The sequence below is a fragment of the Mus caroli genome, chromosome 2 (assembly GCF_900094665.2).
Source record: "Mus caroli chromosome 2, CAROLI_EIJ_v1.1, whole genome shotgun sequence".
NCBI classification, from domain to species: Eukaryota; Metazoa; Chordata; class Mammalia; order Rodentia; family Muridae; genus Mus; species Mus caroli.
This window is the reverse complement of record NC_034571.1, coordinates 137,622,765-137,638,291: the sequence shown is the minus strand read 5'-3', so window position 1 is coordinate 137,638,291 and position 15,527 is coordinate 137,622,765. Positions and strand designations below refer to the sequence as shown.

Genomic DNA, 15,527 nt, shown 5'->3' with positions numbered 1-15,527 from the left:
GAACTACACTAGTCAAGCCTCAATAGATTCAGGCTTGTGCTTTTACAGGCCTTTATAAAAACTCTCTCCGAGGTCAGAGTTCAGAAAATCTCACCCACCCAAAGAAGGGGATGTGTGTGAACTCTCAAGGCTATTTGCTTTGCTAGATAAAAGCAAAAAACTACAGCACGGAGGGTCACGCTGAGAGAACAGCAGCGAAGCATTTTGCCAGCTGATTTACAGACCCAAGTTAGGTCAGAAGGCCACTTTTGAAATAAAAATAGAGTCCTAAAGTGGCATTGGGTGTCCTGGGAAATCAGTGAGGCCCTGAGCTTGCACTTCATTTCTCTCAGGGGGGGAGGGAGGCTGTACTGTTTATCAATTTCAGGAAGGCTAGGACAGGGCCAGAGTAGCAATACAAGGTTGCACATGCCCCTGCCCCCACTCCAGATACTGATGGCAGTCTCTGGATTCAGATCACATCCTCAAATGAAATCCTTAGGAATAATCAAGATGACAGATGGGAATAAATGAGAATGATCAAGGACTCCCGGCTGGCAGCATGGATGAGATTTTTGAAGGTCTCCAAGGGGGGGTGGGGGAATCTATGTCCAGGGACCTATATGTTCCGTTTTACTACCGAGCTGCTCATCAATTGTACAGGCTGCCTCCTGTGAGAGTGACAGCCACATTCTGTCCCCTCCAACCCTGCGCTAGTAAATTTAACTCCTGTTTGCATTAAATCTAAATGATTTTGTGCTAGAGAGTAGAGATGGTAAAGACAGAGTTTATGCCCATGTCCCCTGAGTTATGACTGGGTCATATCCTAATAAGCTCACAAGGTATAAATACCATATACTAAGGAATATGCTTTTAATACATGTAAACTACTAAACACCATAGCTTTCTTATATGTCTTTCATTCAGGATCCCAGAACATTGGGAAGTGGAGGGAGAAATTCGCTGCCGCCGCCGCCGGGAACCTTTGAGTATTTAATTGGGTAGTGTTTTTTCCTCTTCCTCAGAGGCAATCCTCTGTAGGCAGCCACCTCTCTCTGCTGTGCATCTCGACACCTCCTCAGCACTCACCCTTCATGGGGCATGTGATTTGTACACAGATCTTCCTCCACTCTGTGTCTTGCCTTTTAGTGCCTCTTAGTGTTATTTTTCACAGGCTAATTTTAATAAAGTTGAACCTACCACTTTCCCTTCATAAAGGATGCTTTCAGTGTTATGGATAAACCATCATTAGAAATCCAAGGTCACTTAGACTTTCTCCCATGTTACCTTACATTTTGTACTTGGGTCTATATTTTATATTGCTTTGCATGGACAAAATGTCACCTGCTAAATGAGGTCATCAGGGTTCCTCATATTCTTGTACTTAACAAATTTCACCTAAGGCCAAACCTATTTTTTTTTTTTAATTACCAACATCTGAATAAATACCAACTCCTCCACCCAATGAACCTCTGGCTGGCCATGGACTATGTGGGTCTGAGAGAACTGTGTGAGTGTTGTGGTAAGGGGGTGGAGCTAAGCTTTTCTAAGCAACTTTTCTGTTTTTCCAGACACTTTGCTAAAGAATCCTTTCTGCTGTCTTGGTCCAGCCTGTTCCTTTAACTATAGAAATGATTCCTTGAGCCAGTTTTGGACTATTTACTTTGTTCTACTCTTCTGCCTGACTTAATGCTAGAATTTAAATAACATGCAAAGACATTTCAGCATAGAGTAGAGCAAAATGTTCTTCCTGCAAATGTTTTTAGGTCTTTTCATAAATCTAAGCATTGTCCAAGGTTTTAATTAAATTGGAAATAGGATTTAAAATAAGTCTCATCTTCTACCCAAAAATATCTATTTATTAAGTGCTTTATATTTAGATATATGTTGCATATTTCTCTTTACATAGGTGGTACATGGTTAAAGTCCACTCTACTATTTTATTATAGATATATGCTATACAAATAAAATTGAATGTATTCACTTTCAACTTTTGGAAGCTTCTGAATTTTACATATTTATCTTGTCTTTGATCATTGATACTTTCTTATCTATTTCAAGAGATTATTAATCAATGCTAATGGTTTTCTAGCACCATCATCATGTTATCTGTGTGCACTGCTATGCAGTAGAACATTTTGACATTAAAGAAAATGAAAACCAAGGGTAGCCATGTCCTGTGTTAACTGTGACTTTTTCAGGCCATGTCTACTTATCTCCTTGTCACTTGTGCTGCTTCTCCTGTTTTTTGGAGAGTTGACTTCCCGGGCATGTTCTTCCCTGAAACCTTACATACTTTGCAAACACGGAACTCACAAAAGCGTAGAACACAATGGTGGTCAGTGAGGAAGCTGCATGGGCCCACAGTTCAGTTAGGCAGAAGGCTTAAGTTCTGTGACTCGATTCTGCACCATGGTGTTTATCAATGGAGAAGCTAGAGAAACCACCCAAGGAGCTGAAGGGGTCTGCAACCCTATAGGTGGAACAACAATATGAACTAACCAGTACCCCCAGAGCTCATGTCTCTAGCTGCATATGTAGCAGAAGATGGCCTAGTTGGCCATCACTGGGAATAGAGGCCCCTTGGTATTGCAAACTTTATATGTCCCACTACAGGGGAACACCAAGGCCAAGAAGCAGGAGTGGGTGGGTAGGGGAGCAGGGTGCGGGGAGGGTATAGGGAACTTTCGGGATAACATTTGAAATGCAAGTGAAGAAAATATCTAATAAAAAATAATCTACTCTACTATATAATGCAGAAACAATAATAGTAAGTCTGGTTGACTAATATACCATGAACTTGAAAACTGCAACAGTTTGTCGATAGATTCTAAATACTCTGATCACAATAAGTGAATGTGTGTGTGTGTGTGTGTGTGTGTGTGTGTAATAGACTTTTATTAGCTCAGTTTAATCTTTCCATAATGTGAAAATAATCTAATAAAGTAGTTCATAAGTACTATACATAACATAAAAAAACAAACACTTTTTAAAAAGCACATTTCCTATAGGGAAATATTTTGGTGTTTTCTCTAGAGTCCCATCTCTATGCTGTCTTCCACTGTTCGATATTTTATTATTATTCAATCTTTGCATGCTTGAAAAAAGTCCCTACCTGCTGACAAGGAAAGAGTCTTTAATGTACTACCAAATATGGTTAGTATTCCCTTTGACAGTGTGGAAACTAGCAATTTTCCTTTTAAGGTAATCTGAAGGATTTTAAAATCTGGCTGTGCTGTCATCTTGTGTTGGGAATCTGAAACACTTTTTATCCTTCTGTGCATAACAGGCACAGGTGCACAGTGGGGACTTTCCTGATAACTTGAAACCATGTGACACAGGCATTGTCCTGCTTTAAAATGGGGCCTGCCTAGGTATTGCTAGGTAATTATCCTGTTGCCTCTGCTGGCTTGCTGGGATTACAGGCATGTGCCCCCATACCCAGAGGAGCCTCCTGATTTTTTTTTTACCCTGATTTGGACTGCGGGGATCTTAAAAATAGCTGACACCAGATCCACATTGGCTTCAGAAGAATTACCAGTCTCCAGTCTCCAGTCACCACTGACGCTTGAAGGGAGCTCCCTCAAGACCCATGAGGAGAAAGACAAGTAGAAAATCTCCTCAGACAGTTTAATTAAGTTGAATAACTTCCACTGTTCAGGAAAATAAACCAAACCAATTTTCTCTATTAGGAAAAATGACAATTCAGCATCCAGACAGATTGCTGAATTAATAAAAGTTCATTAGGAAATCTGTCTTTTAATTAGAAGTTCCTACAGACTAAGCCTCCATATGAAGGGCTGATCTGATTGTGAAGGGCAGTGAGTAGCCATGAGAGCAAAGGCTAGAGCTAGCCCAGTTCCTCCTACTCTAAGGTGGGCACTGACTCGAGCTCTTGCTCTGCACTTGCAAAGACGCTGTCACACAGGTGACAAGGGTTCCCCTGAGAGAGACTGGTCCGAGTTGACAAAAGCCATCTGAAGACATACTGAGACAATTTTATGTCTGGAGTTCAGCCACCAGGGTTCAGATGGTGGCTCCCTAGCTCAGCCCCCCTGGGATGTGGGTGAGTGATTTACCCAAGTGACTTCAGGAATGGGAATGGGAATGGGAACCGTGTGGTTGTTGTATACAATGGGTTCTGTGGGATGGAAAAAGAAAGTCACACTGGTGAGTGAACACAGTTGCAGAAGTGCCTCCAAGGACAGCTGCTATTGCTCCTGCTAAGGCTGCTATTATTGTTACAATCACTTCACTGCAGGGACAGTGTGGACCGTTGGAAACTTGGAGTCTGTCCTGAGCCAATTTTCTTTTCCTTTTTTAATATTTATTTATTTATTATTAGAAATTTTCTTTATATACATTTCAAATGCTATCCCGAAAGTTCCCTATACCTTCCCTCTGCCCTGCTCCCTTACCCACCCACTCCCGCTTCTTGACCCTGGCATTCCCCTATACTGGGGCATATAAAGTTTGCAATACCAAGGAGCCTCTCTTCTCTGTGATGGCCAACTAGGCCATCTTTTGCTTCAAATGCAGCTAGAGATATGAGCTCTGGGGGTACTGGTTAGTTCATATTGTTGTTCCACCTATAGGGTTGCAGATCCCTTGAGCTGAGCCAATTTTCTTATCCTCAAACTTCATTGTTTTGTTTTAAATGTGTAAACTAAATATATAAGATATAGCTCATTCTTTAGAATAAGGAACACATGTGCTAGAATCCTCAAGAGTCATACATATATAAGCTTCATGCTCTATTGAATGCATGACTTTAGAAAAGCTGACCCTTATCCAATGTTTTGCTGCTTAGAGTTTCAGTCATCTGTGGCCACTACAGTCTGACAATATTAAATAGAAGATTTATAAGATACATGATTCATCAGATCTAAACTACATCTTTGGAGTGGCCTGGCTCATCCTTTGTTCTAGGGTAGCCATGCTATATGTGCTACCTAGGGAGACATCTCTGATATCAGACCCACTGTTGCAGAATTGTAGTGGATGTAGTTGGATTCTCAACTAAAACTCTAACTTATCTACAATCTCTAAAGCAATACCTTTGGTTTTAAAATTAGTAAAGTTGGGCTTCTGGGGTCAGTGAAATAAGCAGAAGCCAGAAGGACAAACTCTGGAGTCAGATACAGTAGGGGCTTCTAATCCAGCCTTGCCCAGTGTCCCTCCAAAGGCCCAGCTAGTGACCACAGGGCTTGGTGGCCAACATGTGTTCTGTTCAATGGGCTCAAGAATACTTGCATTCATTCTCCTTAGCCCCCATTGTGGGGTCATTACAAGCAGCTTCCTCTACCAATGACTCCAGTACTGCGGAGATGTGTGTGGTGGTTTGAATATACTTGGCCCAGAGAGTGACATTATTAGGAGGAGGTGTGACCTGGTTGGAGTAGGGATGACCTTGTTGGAAGAAGTGTATCACTGTGGGTGGGGATGGGTTTAGAAACCGTTCTCCTAGGTGCCTGAGGATGCTGCGTCTTCCTCTGACTGCCTTTGGATCAGATGTAAAACTCTTCACTCCTTCTCCAGCATGGTGTCTTCCTGGTCACCGGATGCTTCCCATCATGATAATGAACTGACCTGACCCTCAGAACCTGTAAGCTACCCCTAACTAATGTGTCCTTTAGCCATGGTGTCTGTTCACAACAATGAAAACCCTAACTAATACAACATGTAAGAAGAAAGCTGGCAAGGAACCCTTGTTGGAGGTCTGGGAAGCCTACATGTCCAAGTGTGTGATGGGAAATGGGCAGTGAGCAATAGGAGGGGGACATCCATTCACAGTCATCTTCTAGTAGGAAGTCCTACATTTCTTGGGCTAGTCAAATTAGGAAGTTTTGTTTTCAATTACCTAGGAGATGGTAATGTTTGAGAGAACCTAGAATTCATAGGACCATAAAGAACCTAGAATTCATAGGACCATAAAGAAGCAACAGGGTCAGGTAATCTTGTATACTCAGTCTTGAACAGCAAGATGGCCTGTTTTGAACAAAGTGGAGAGTAAGGACTGATAGTCAAGGTTATCTTCTGCCCTCCACATGCCATGGACTCATGCATACCCATACACACAACCACACACACAGTCTCTCTCTCTCTCTCTCTCTCTCTCTCTCTCTCTCTCTCTCTCTCTTTCTCTCATAACACACACACACACATGCACGCATGCATGTGCACTCACATGGATGTGCACACAGGATGTTTATATAATAGGAATAAAGACAGAACAGTAAATTATGTTTCTGAAAATTTTGAGTAGTCTTAAAACCCCAAGAGAATTCAGTATTTAAAAAACGACATAGCAACATTCTTTGTAAAGCAATAATTTCTTTGTTGGGCTGAGATTTGCATACTATTCTTTTAATTATACAAGTAATTAATTGGTACTGGACATTGAATCCCATGGCTTAGTTATGATAGGCAAGCCCTCTTCTACTGAGCTGTATCACCAACTCTTTAGTTCCTTTTTATTTTGGAGACAGGGCTTTGCTACAATGTCTGTGAAATCACTTTGTAACTCAGGCAGTCCTTGAACTTAGACCCCCCTATCTCAGTCTCACATGTATCGAGGATTATAGGCCTGTACCACTGAGCCTGGCTCTATTTGTATGTTTTTGATTTTCAACTGTGGGCTTATTTTTACACAATCAGGTTGAAATTTGGGTGTGGAAGATAAACTGGTCACACCCATTCAGTTATAAATAAAAACAATTTATTATTGTACATGTATTTGATGTACGTATGTGGGTGGGGTACATGCCAGTCCACACATGTGGCGGTTGGAGTACAACTCTGTGTTCTCTGGTCTCTTCTTCCCCTGTTATGGGTTAGTTTTACTATGTCAGCTCTATTGGCCAATCAATTTTGGTTATTCTCGATGGTACCCCTGTTCTTGGATTGTAAATAGCAATTGTCTAGAAGACTCTCCGTCCAGTGGGACTGTCTTCCTAGGCCAGGTCACCACCCATCATTTTCAGTCTCAAGGCTTGACCTAGAACTAGAACTCCCACTGGTCTCATCTGCACTTCAACTATATTTATACTTCTTGTTTAAGTGACAGTCTACTCCAAATTACCCTGAACCTGCCCTTCTAGTACATTTATTTCACTCTATAGCTCAAAGAATACATGCCAGCCCACTAAACCATTAAGCCAAAGTTCAGCTGTTCTTCTCTCTCCCTCTCTCCCTCTTCTCTCTCCCTCTCTCCCTCATGATTCTGTTCCATTATCATCAAGTTTTCTGATTGCTCAAAAACCCATTGCATGCTCAGGGGTAACATGCTTGCTTCACATGCATAAGTGGCTGGGTAATATACATACAGACATACACACAGATACAGACAGACATAGACATAGACACACATCCACATGAACATGCACATGTGTGTGTGTGCGCACACACACACACTTGCAAATCTGTTCTTTGCCTCCCACCTCCCCCGTCATTACCAGCAGGTCCCTGGACCACTGAAGTGGCTTTTAAATTGGTGCCCTGATTTTTACCTTTGGCCTCTCCAATCCATTTTCCCATCCAGCAGCTAGAGTAATCTTTCAAAATACAAATCAGCTCATGTCACTTCTCTGCTTAAAAACACGCCATGCCACCCTGCTTATTTCTCTCACTGCAATTACCACAGCCTGTAATTACCCTGATGATTTGTTTCCGTATCTACTGACTGTCTCCTCCGACGAGAGTGCAAACTCAGAGGTCGGGGGCTCTATATTATTTCCTCAACATGCCCAGCACAAGGCCTGAGACACAGTAGACAATCTAGATCATATTTTGGAAGAAATTAATGAATGCTTCTCAGGTCAGAGGACTTAGCATTTGATTTCAGGTCTAGGAAAGTTTCTTGTCAGCAGAATATGCCTGTGTTCAAAAAGACAAGATGTGCTTTAAATAGGTACCGGTCCTGGCAGAAGCCAGGCACTGAGGGAAACGGTATCTCTGCAGAACCTTTCATCGCCCTCAGAAACTGAAAGCCCCTAAATATAGGCCAGCCATTAAAGATTCATGAGGGCCTGCTGTGATTTATCAGAGCTGTGGAAATCGAGACTTCCATCATAGCAGGGACTTTGACATTTGTTCCTAATCAGCACATGCACATATTTTATTACCTTTTGAGGGAAGTTTGACCAGGGGAATATTCCAGAAGCATGAGAGAGGCTTCCCTCAGAGCAGGGACCATGTTTTGTTCTCCAATCCAAACACCACCCACGCCCCTCCCCTGCACATTAGCTAGAAGGAGAAGGTGTTTCAGACCATTCTTCCTTGCTGTTCCTTTTCCTTTGGTGTATTTCACGGAATCAGTTGACCCAAGGGACTATGGAAAGGTATAGGTGTAGAGAATATTGAATTAAAGCAATAATATCATTTGACCTTTTACAGAAATTCAGTTCAGATTTATTATTTGGGCTCTTATATTTTAGGCAAACCAAACTTCCAAATGTATGATAAAAATGTGCGTGTACTTCCACGAACAAAACACAGACTCTAATGGAAGGTTTATATTCAGTCTACTTTACAAGAGACCTTGCACGTCTGATAAGGAAGACAAAATCAAAATAAATTGTCTAAGTGGGGCTTGACCACCTGAATCGTGGGGTTACCAGGGTGATTTGCTTGAGTCCACCCTGCAAGTCCAGTTTAATTGTCCCAGGATGCAGCCTGGGCTTCGGTGGGTTATTTTTAAAACTTGCCATTGATTCTAAGACACTCCAATGCTAGAAAGCATCAGCCCAGAGGAAGGAGAGCTGGATCCTATTACACCCTGAGATGGGCAGCTCGGCAGTGACTTTGCTTGTGCATTTCCTGACATCTGTGACGAGGGGAAAACATGCTGAGCCATGCCAATTTCATTTTCTGCTTAGAGCACACCACAAGTTGGCCTGCAGAGATAAGCTGTCCCATTTTGCTAGAAGACCTCAGACTCACGTGTAAGTCTCATTGCTTTCCATGCTCCCATGCATGTACATATGCACATGCATACGTACACAGAGAGAGAGAAAGAGAGAGAGAGAGAGAGAGAGAGAGAGAGAGAGAGAGAGAGAGAAACCTAACTGGTCATCATGCATATGGGGGTGTTTATTGCCTTATCTTTATAGAGAATATAGGCTTTCCTATTTCTCAGGATACCAATATATTTGAAGACTTGCTAAAAAGGTGGGGGGGAGCTTCTGAGACAAATGAACTATGTGCACAGGATGTGTTACAATTGTTGTTAATTGTAACAATATTAAGCTAGACCTAGGTCGAAAAATTAGAGAAGGTAACCAAAGACAGAACTTCACAGTCTTTCCTTTCTTAGATACTCCAATCTTTGTGCGTACATACAGGAATAGCCTGGAAGACACACACACACACACACACATACATCTATGCATGACTATGCCTCTGTGTGCTACATGTAGTAGCTATATGTATGCACATGCATATACGTGCACATATAGCATGAATTGAGGACTTCAGGAACAGAGAGGAGGGAAAGCAAGGGAAAGGCAAGCCACAGCACCACAGCGCCACAGCCATGTGGCAGGAGAGACAGAACCAGACCCTGGCTCCCCAGGCTCTGAGATGAGACTGAAAAGTCCTGTCCTGTTCCAGCTGCCAGCAGGGGTCATTCCAGAGGCCAGACAGGCCCTGTCAGCTCCGATGATGAAAATCTCTTCACAGCACCTTTTCACAGGTTCTATTGACCTTTTTACAGGTCAATAAAAACCATTAACTTCCCTGAGGCCTCAGTGACAGTGCGGGGAGATTTCATTCTCAATGTTTCTCAAGCCAGCAGTGGGTGTTCAGGGTGGGAATGCTGAGTGTGAACACCTTTCTACTATCAACAGGGCTTTAATAGTCGGGGGAGAGGTGTCAGCGATGTGTATTCCTAGGTTCCCTTCAAGGTCCTGGGAGAGTAGGTGACATGGAAAGTGTAGTCTGTTCTGGGCTCTCTCTGCACAAGACCTCAAACCAGCAAATAGGAGCCCATTAGATCCTTCCTCTTTCATTTCATAGCTCCCAGTCCACATTCCAATAGTCTCTACAAGCCACATTTTCTTCTGAATTATCTATCTAAACATTCAGTGTGGAAGATGTTCTTGTTTGCTAAGCCTTAGTTAACTTTTAGGTAGGACGGTCAGTGTTGTAGGAATACAGATACAAGGCATACACATTGGCTAAGCCCACTAGTGTGTGTGTCTGATGGGCCACACCTCAGATTCTGTCTATCCAGTGACAGCCTCTCATTGAGGTGTCACAGTCACTTGGAGGACTGTGCTAAGACAAGGCAGTGGCTGTTGCACATCCAGAGAACATTCTTCCAGAAATGCGTTGTAAGGAAAATTGATTAGTATGGATGCACTGGGTTTAGGATGAGGAAAATCTAAGAATCACCTCAAAGCCCCAGAGGAGGAGCCAAGATAAAGATGGAACACCAGGAAATGGCCCCGTTATTAAATGTTATAGGTCACTTTCCTTTCAGAAGGAAAAGGGCTCATAGTGTGTAACTAGTTGAACATCAAATCTCACGCAGAAGCTTTTGGACCACCTGAAGGCACTTTGTCTATTGCAAACAAAGGTTTTACTGACTTTCATCAAGAAGTCCTAGGAGCCAGGTGACTATTTTGTGAAGGCAAGACTACATATTCATAAACAGGCCCTATGAGATTACCATACTTTCACAAAAATTTTTTTTTGGATTATATAATACTTGATGTACAGTAGTAAATGTTGGTTATTTTTCTTGTGGCAAACTTACTCCTTGAATTCTTTCATTAATGGTGGAAACTTTAGGAGATAATTAGGGTTAGAAGACATCAGGAAGGTGGGGCCTCCTGATGTGATTAGTGGCATGTGGAAGCCAGAGCCTGTGTACTTGTCTCCACGCATTGGTCTGCCCTCCTACATCATGATATAGCACAAATGCCCTTGCCAGGTGCTGATGTCACACCCTTGGGCATCTCATCTTCCAGAATCATCACGAGAGAAACACAAGTTTGATTGTTCATACTTTGCTCAGTCTGTGGTCATCTGTCAGAGTAGCAGCAAACAGCCCAAAGCACCATCTCTTTGGGTTGAGATTTTCCTCGTGCTATGTGATAAAGGGAATTGACATTTTTTCTTCCAAGAATGCTTTCCATACTAAGATTTAGTAAGGCTAACCCTCACAATCAATCACATGAGTAAGGCTCTACAAAAATGGCTGTTGGTCTAGGCTTCTACACAGATGCCAAGCATCCAAGCCAGTAAGCAAAAAACCACAGATTAACTTTTCTTCTCTCTCTCTTTCTCTTTCTCTCTCTCTCTCTCTTTTCCTTCCTTCTCTCTCTCCCTTCCTTCTCCCCCTTCCTTCCTTCTCTTCCTTCCTTCCTTCCTTCTTTCCTGCTATCTCCATGCTCTGTAGCAGGGACTCACAATAGTGTTTCTTTACGTTGGGAATATTCCTGACCCTGTGGAGAAGGGACCAAGGCCAGATTCTGGGCAGGAAGAGGCAGAATTTGCTATGATACCTTGATACACATTGTACCAGGCAGACACAGAGTCTCAAGTTAAACTGCTAGGGATAGACAGGCCTGGTGGTCCAGTCTTTTCTCTTCCCCTCCCCATCTCCCCACTTCCCTTTCTTTCTTTATGCTTCTCTTCTTTGAATTGCTTGCATGTTATAGGCAACTATTCTAATACTGACCTAAATTCTTAACCCTTAAAAAATGTTTTTGGAATAGGGTTTAGCTACATTGCCCCAGTTGCCATTGAATCTGTTCTCTTTTCGTCTCTACCTCTCAAGATGCTGGGACTACAGGCTTGAGCTACTAAACTTAACTAGCCTTCACATTGTCTAAATAAAACAAAAATAATGACAGTAAATTGGGGCTGGGGTCTAGGGAATCTCATCCAATCTGATATGTACTGATTGGAACTCCCTAGCTTTCAAACTTTAGCTTCACAGACTTCTCTGCCAATAAGAAGCCCTGAACATATCTGAGGTCTTACTGTTTAGGCTGATGCCATATGCACTGGCTATATGCACTGCTCTACATAGACTTTCCAACAACAACCAGTTCATGGGCATCAGGGCCCATTTAACCATAGGGCTTCATTCTGAGGGATGTGATATTATGTGATTACTTTGCCATAGGAACAACAGAGCATGTAATTAGATAAACATATGGTTCAGCCTACTGCACTCCTAGGCTATACAGTGTACAGTGTTGTTCCTAGTGCACAAAACAACACAAGATTCAATCAAACTAAAGAGAAACAGGGCATGTTCAAAGCTGCTGCCTGAGTAACACTGCTCCACCACGCCCTTTTGTCATGGTGGACTGAAACTTTTAATGATGTGAACCAACAGTATGTTTATTCCAGATGTTCTTACAGATATGAAGTGTTGACAAACACAACTTAGCACCTCTCCAGAGGAATCTCATGAGGGCTCCAGCTTGAGACTCCCTGCTCCAGTGACTAAGGTCAAAGGCATTTATTCAGAATACCAGGATTCACATCCTCCATCAGTCAATAAAATTTATCTGATCTATAATAATTTACATAAATTTCTTCTGAATATTGCTGCTAAGAGTGAGTTAGTATAGGCAAAGCACAGAGCAAATATCTGACAACAAGATGTTCTCAACACATGTACAACACACTATTAAAACATGTGTGTGTGTATATATATAGAGAGAGGGGGGGGGGAAAGAGAGAAAAGAGAGAGAAGAGAGAGGAGAGAGGAGAGAGGAGAGAGAGAGGAGAGAGGAGAGAGGAGAGAGGAGAGAGAGAGGAGACAGGAGACAGGAGACAGGGGAGAGGAGACAGGAGATAGGAGACAGGAGAGAGGAGAGAGAAATGCCTATGTATATATAAAGTATGTTCATTAAGTCATTTCTTCTTACCCATAGGTTCCATATTCATGGATGGATTGAAACAACTATGGATCAAGAATATTGAGAATAAATGCTTCTGTATTGAACATCTATAATGTATTTTTTCCTTATCATGATTCCCTAAATAATATAGTATAGCAATGTTTTATATTGTATTTGCACTGTATTAGGAATTAAAATATAGTGGTTACTTAAATTATAATAATGATAAACACAGTATACATTGTGTATTTTAGTACACAGTGTACATTGTGCACATCAATAGTATACAATTTCATATAAGGAATGTAAACATTCACAGATTGACAACTCATAAGAAGGTGCCCTCCTTGTACACCCCTCTCAGTTTCCTATTCTTCTTCTTTTCTTATTGATTGAGAAAATCAGACGTATATTTCTATTGGGCCAGAGTTCAAACCCAAGGTAGATGCCAACTGGCTTCTGTGGGACTTTCTGGAGGCTGAGGAATAAACTTGACTTAGCATGGCAAAATATTCCCTTGAGAGCTGTTCAGCTTCTGAAGGCAGCCATACATTGGGAGCTGAGGACAGTGTTTAGAAAAGCTGAATGCTCATTTACAGCATCTCCCTGTGTGTCACGTTCTCCTCCAGGACCTGAACATCTCGGGTAACAGAAGAGAGCATCTTCTGATCTCCTCCTGGGCCCAGAAATGAACTGCGATCTTTAAAGCAAGAACAATTTGGTCTGCTCTGGGACATGACTTAACTCAGAAATTTTACTCTCTCCACACTACAGAAAGCAGGAGGAGGCTTGAGCTTTTGTCGGTTATCGCCTCAATTTTCTTCTCATTGTTTCTTCTTTTTCCTTTTTTTTTTTTAAATCTAACGTTATTGGATCATTAGAGACTTGCTGAAAAAAGGAAGTGGGTGCAGGAACAATGGCATGCCTGCAGTTGAAGGCTTTGTAATCCTTCTGTGCTGAGTAGAATATAAAGATCCCTAAATAGCATATGGTCAGGCATCCAAATAATGTGTGCACTGAACACGACCGCCCTATTGGGTTGTGTAGTCACAGAAAGTTAGGGAGTTACTGAGGTGCAAACCGTGACCCCACGGTAAACTTATTGAAGTGCTGTGGGACATCACACACATCACAGCTAACATGCTACCACATTGACTTTGATGGGTCTCACCAGATAGGCAGCCAAGACTACACAGCTGCTGGCATCTTGATTCCATATGGTAGATCACGGCCTTCACATAGATGACCCTGCTTCCAGAAAAAGCTTAGGGAGCAGGGAAGACTGTCTCTCCACATAGATGGGTAGAGCTTTCTGTCACATTGGCCTCTGATCAAAAACAATGATCTGTGAATTCCCTGAACCACAAATTTCCTTTCAGAGCCAACACTAGGACAAGGGGTGGGGGCAGCTACAGTAGGACATATAAAAAGGCAGCTGCCATCAGCACCATACCACCCATGTGTTCAGTCCCCAGAGAGGGAGCTTCTCCCTAAGCAATTTGACTGCTCCTTAGGTTTCCTAGATGTCTCACTTACCTTATTCTGTTCTTGCTCTTCGTGTCTATGCTTTTTGGTGATTAAGACAGGGTGCCACCATGTAGTCCAGGCTGGCCTCAGACTCTTGGTCTTCCTTCCATATCCTAGCAAGTGATGATGATACCCCTATACTACTACTTCAGGCTATGGCCCTGTTTCATTATATTGAACAGATCCTGAGATCTTTAGTTTCCTTGAATGGACAGCGACAGTATCTAGGAACATTCAAATGTCCTTCTGCAGTCAGACATGGTGCAGAGAACCTCTGTCAATCCAGAAATCCCAAACTTTGGTCATTGATGAGGAAACACTGCCAAAGGCACATGATTGCCTGATGACTTGAAGCCTTAGACAGTATGGATATGAAATCTCATCCCTGAAAGCTCATGTCTCTAGCTGGTAGTACTATCTGGCGAGGATCAAGAGACTTCAGGAGGTAGACCCTTGTTAGAGGAAGGATGTCACTTGGGGTGTCCCTACCCCTTTTCTGTTTTGTTCTCTCTGCTTCCTGCTCCACCATGAGGCTAGAATCTCTACTAGAACACACCCCTGCCACCATAATAGTCTGTCAATCACACCACACAAAGACAAACAACCCGGAGAGCACCCTTTGAAACCATGAATTAAAGTAAATAGTTTCTTCCTTTCAATCGTGTTCTCAGGTATTTGGTCAGAACAACAGGATAGCTAATAGGGTTTGTTTTGACCTAGAAGTCAATATAAAGCCCCAGCCATCTCCTAGATACATAACACTCCACAACAGTCAAGTCGGCACCCTGTATCCACAGACAAAAAAAGAATAATACTGATTCTTTGCCAATAGCTTGGGGCTTAAATATTAGAGCATTTTCTTGGGATTAATAAAGATGGGACATACGCCAGATGTGGCTCCTCCACAAACTGCCTGATGCTATATAAAGAAATGCTGCAAAGGGCATGCAGAAAAGTGTCTGAACCAAGAGAAAATGAATAATGTAGGACTTACGAACATCTGGCCCAGGGCCTCAGGGAAACCCTAATGTAATGACCCCAGACACATCAACTCTGCAGTTTCTCCTTTTTATTTTGAGTCTAGATGTGAAAGATAGGATGTGTGAGGACTGGGTTCTGGTTTCATTTCCACTGGTGTGACTTGGGTAAATCCCTTGACCT

At 42.4% G+C, this 15,527-nt stretch overlaps 1 protein-coding gene across 1 annotated transcript in view; it reads right to left on the bottom strand.

Moving 5' to 3' along the window:
- Positions 1-15,527, bottom strand: part of Slc24a3 (solute carrier family 24 member 3) — a 465,352-nt gene that overhangs the window by 229,956 nt on the left and 219,869 nt on the right. The gene's annotated exons all lie outside the window — the stretch shown is intronic.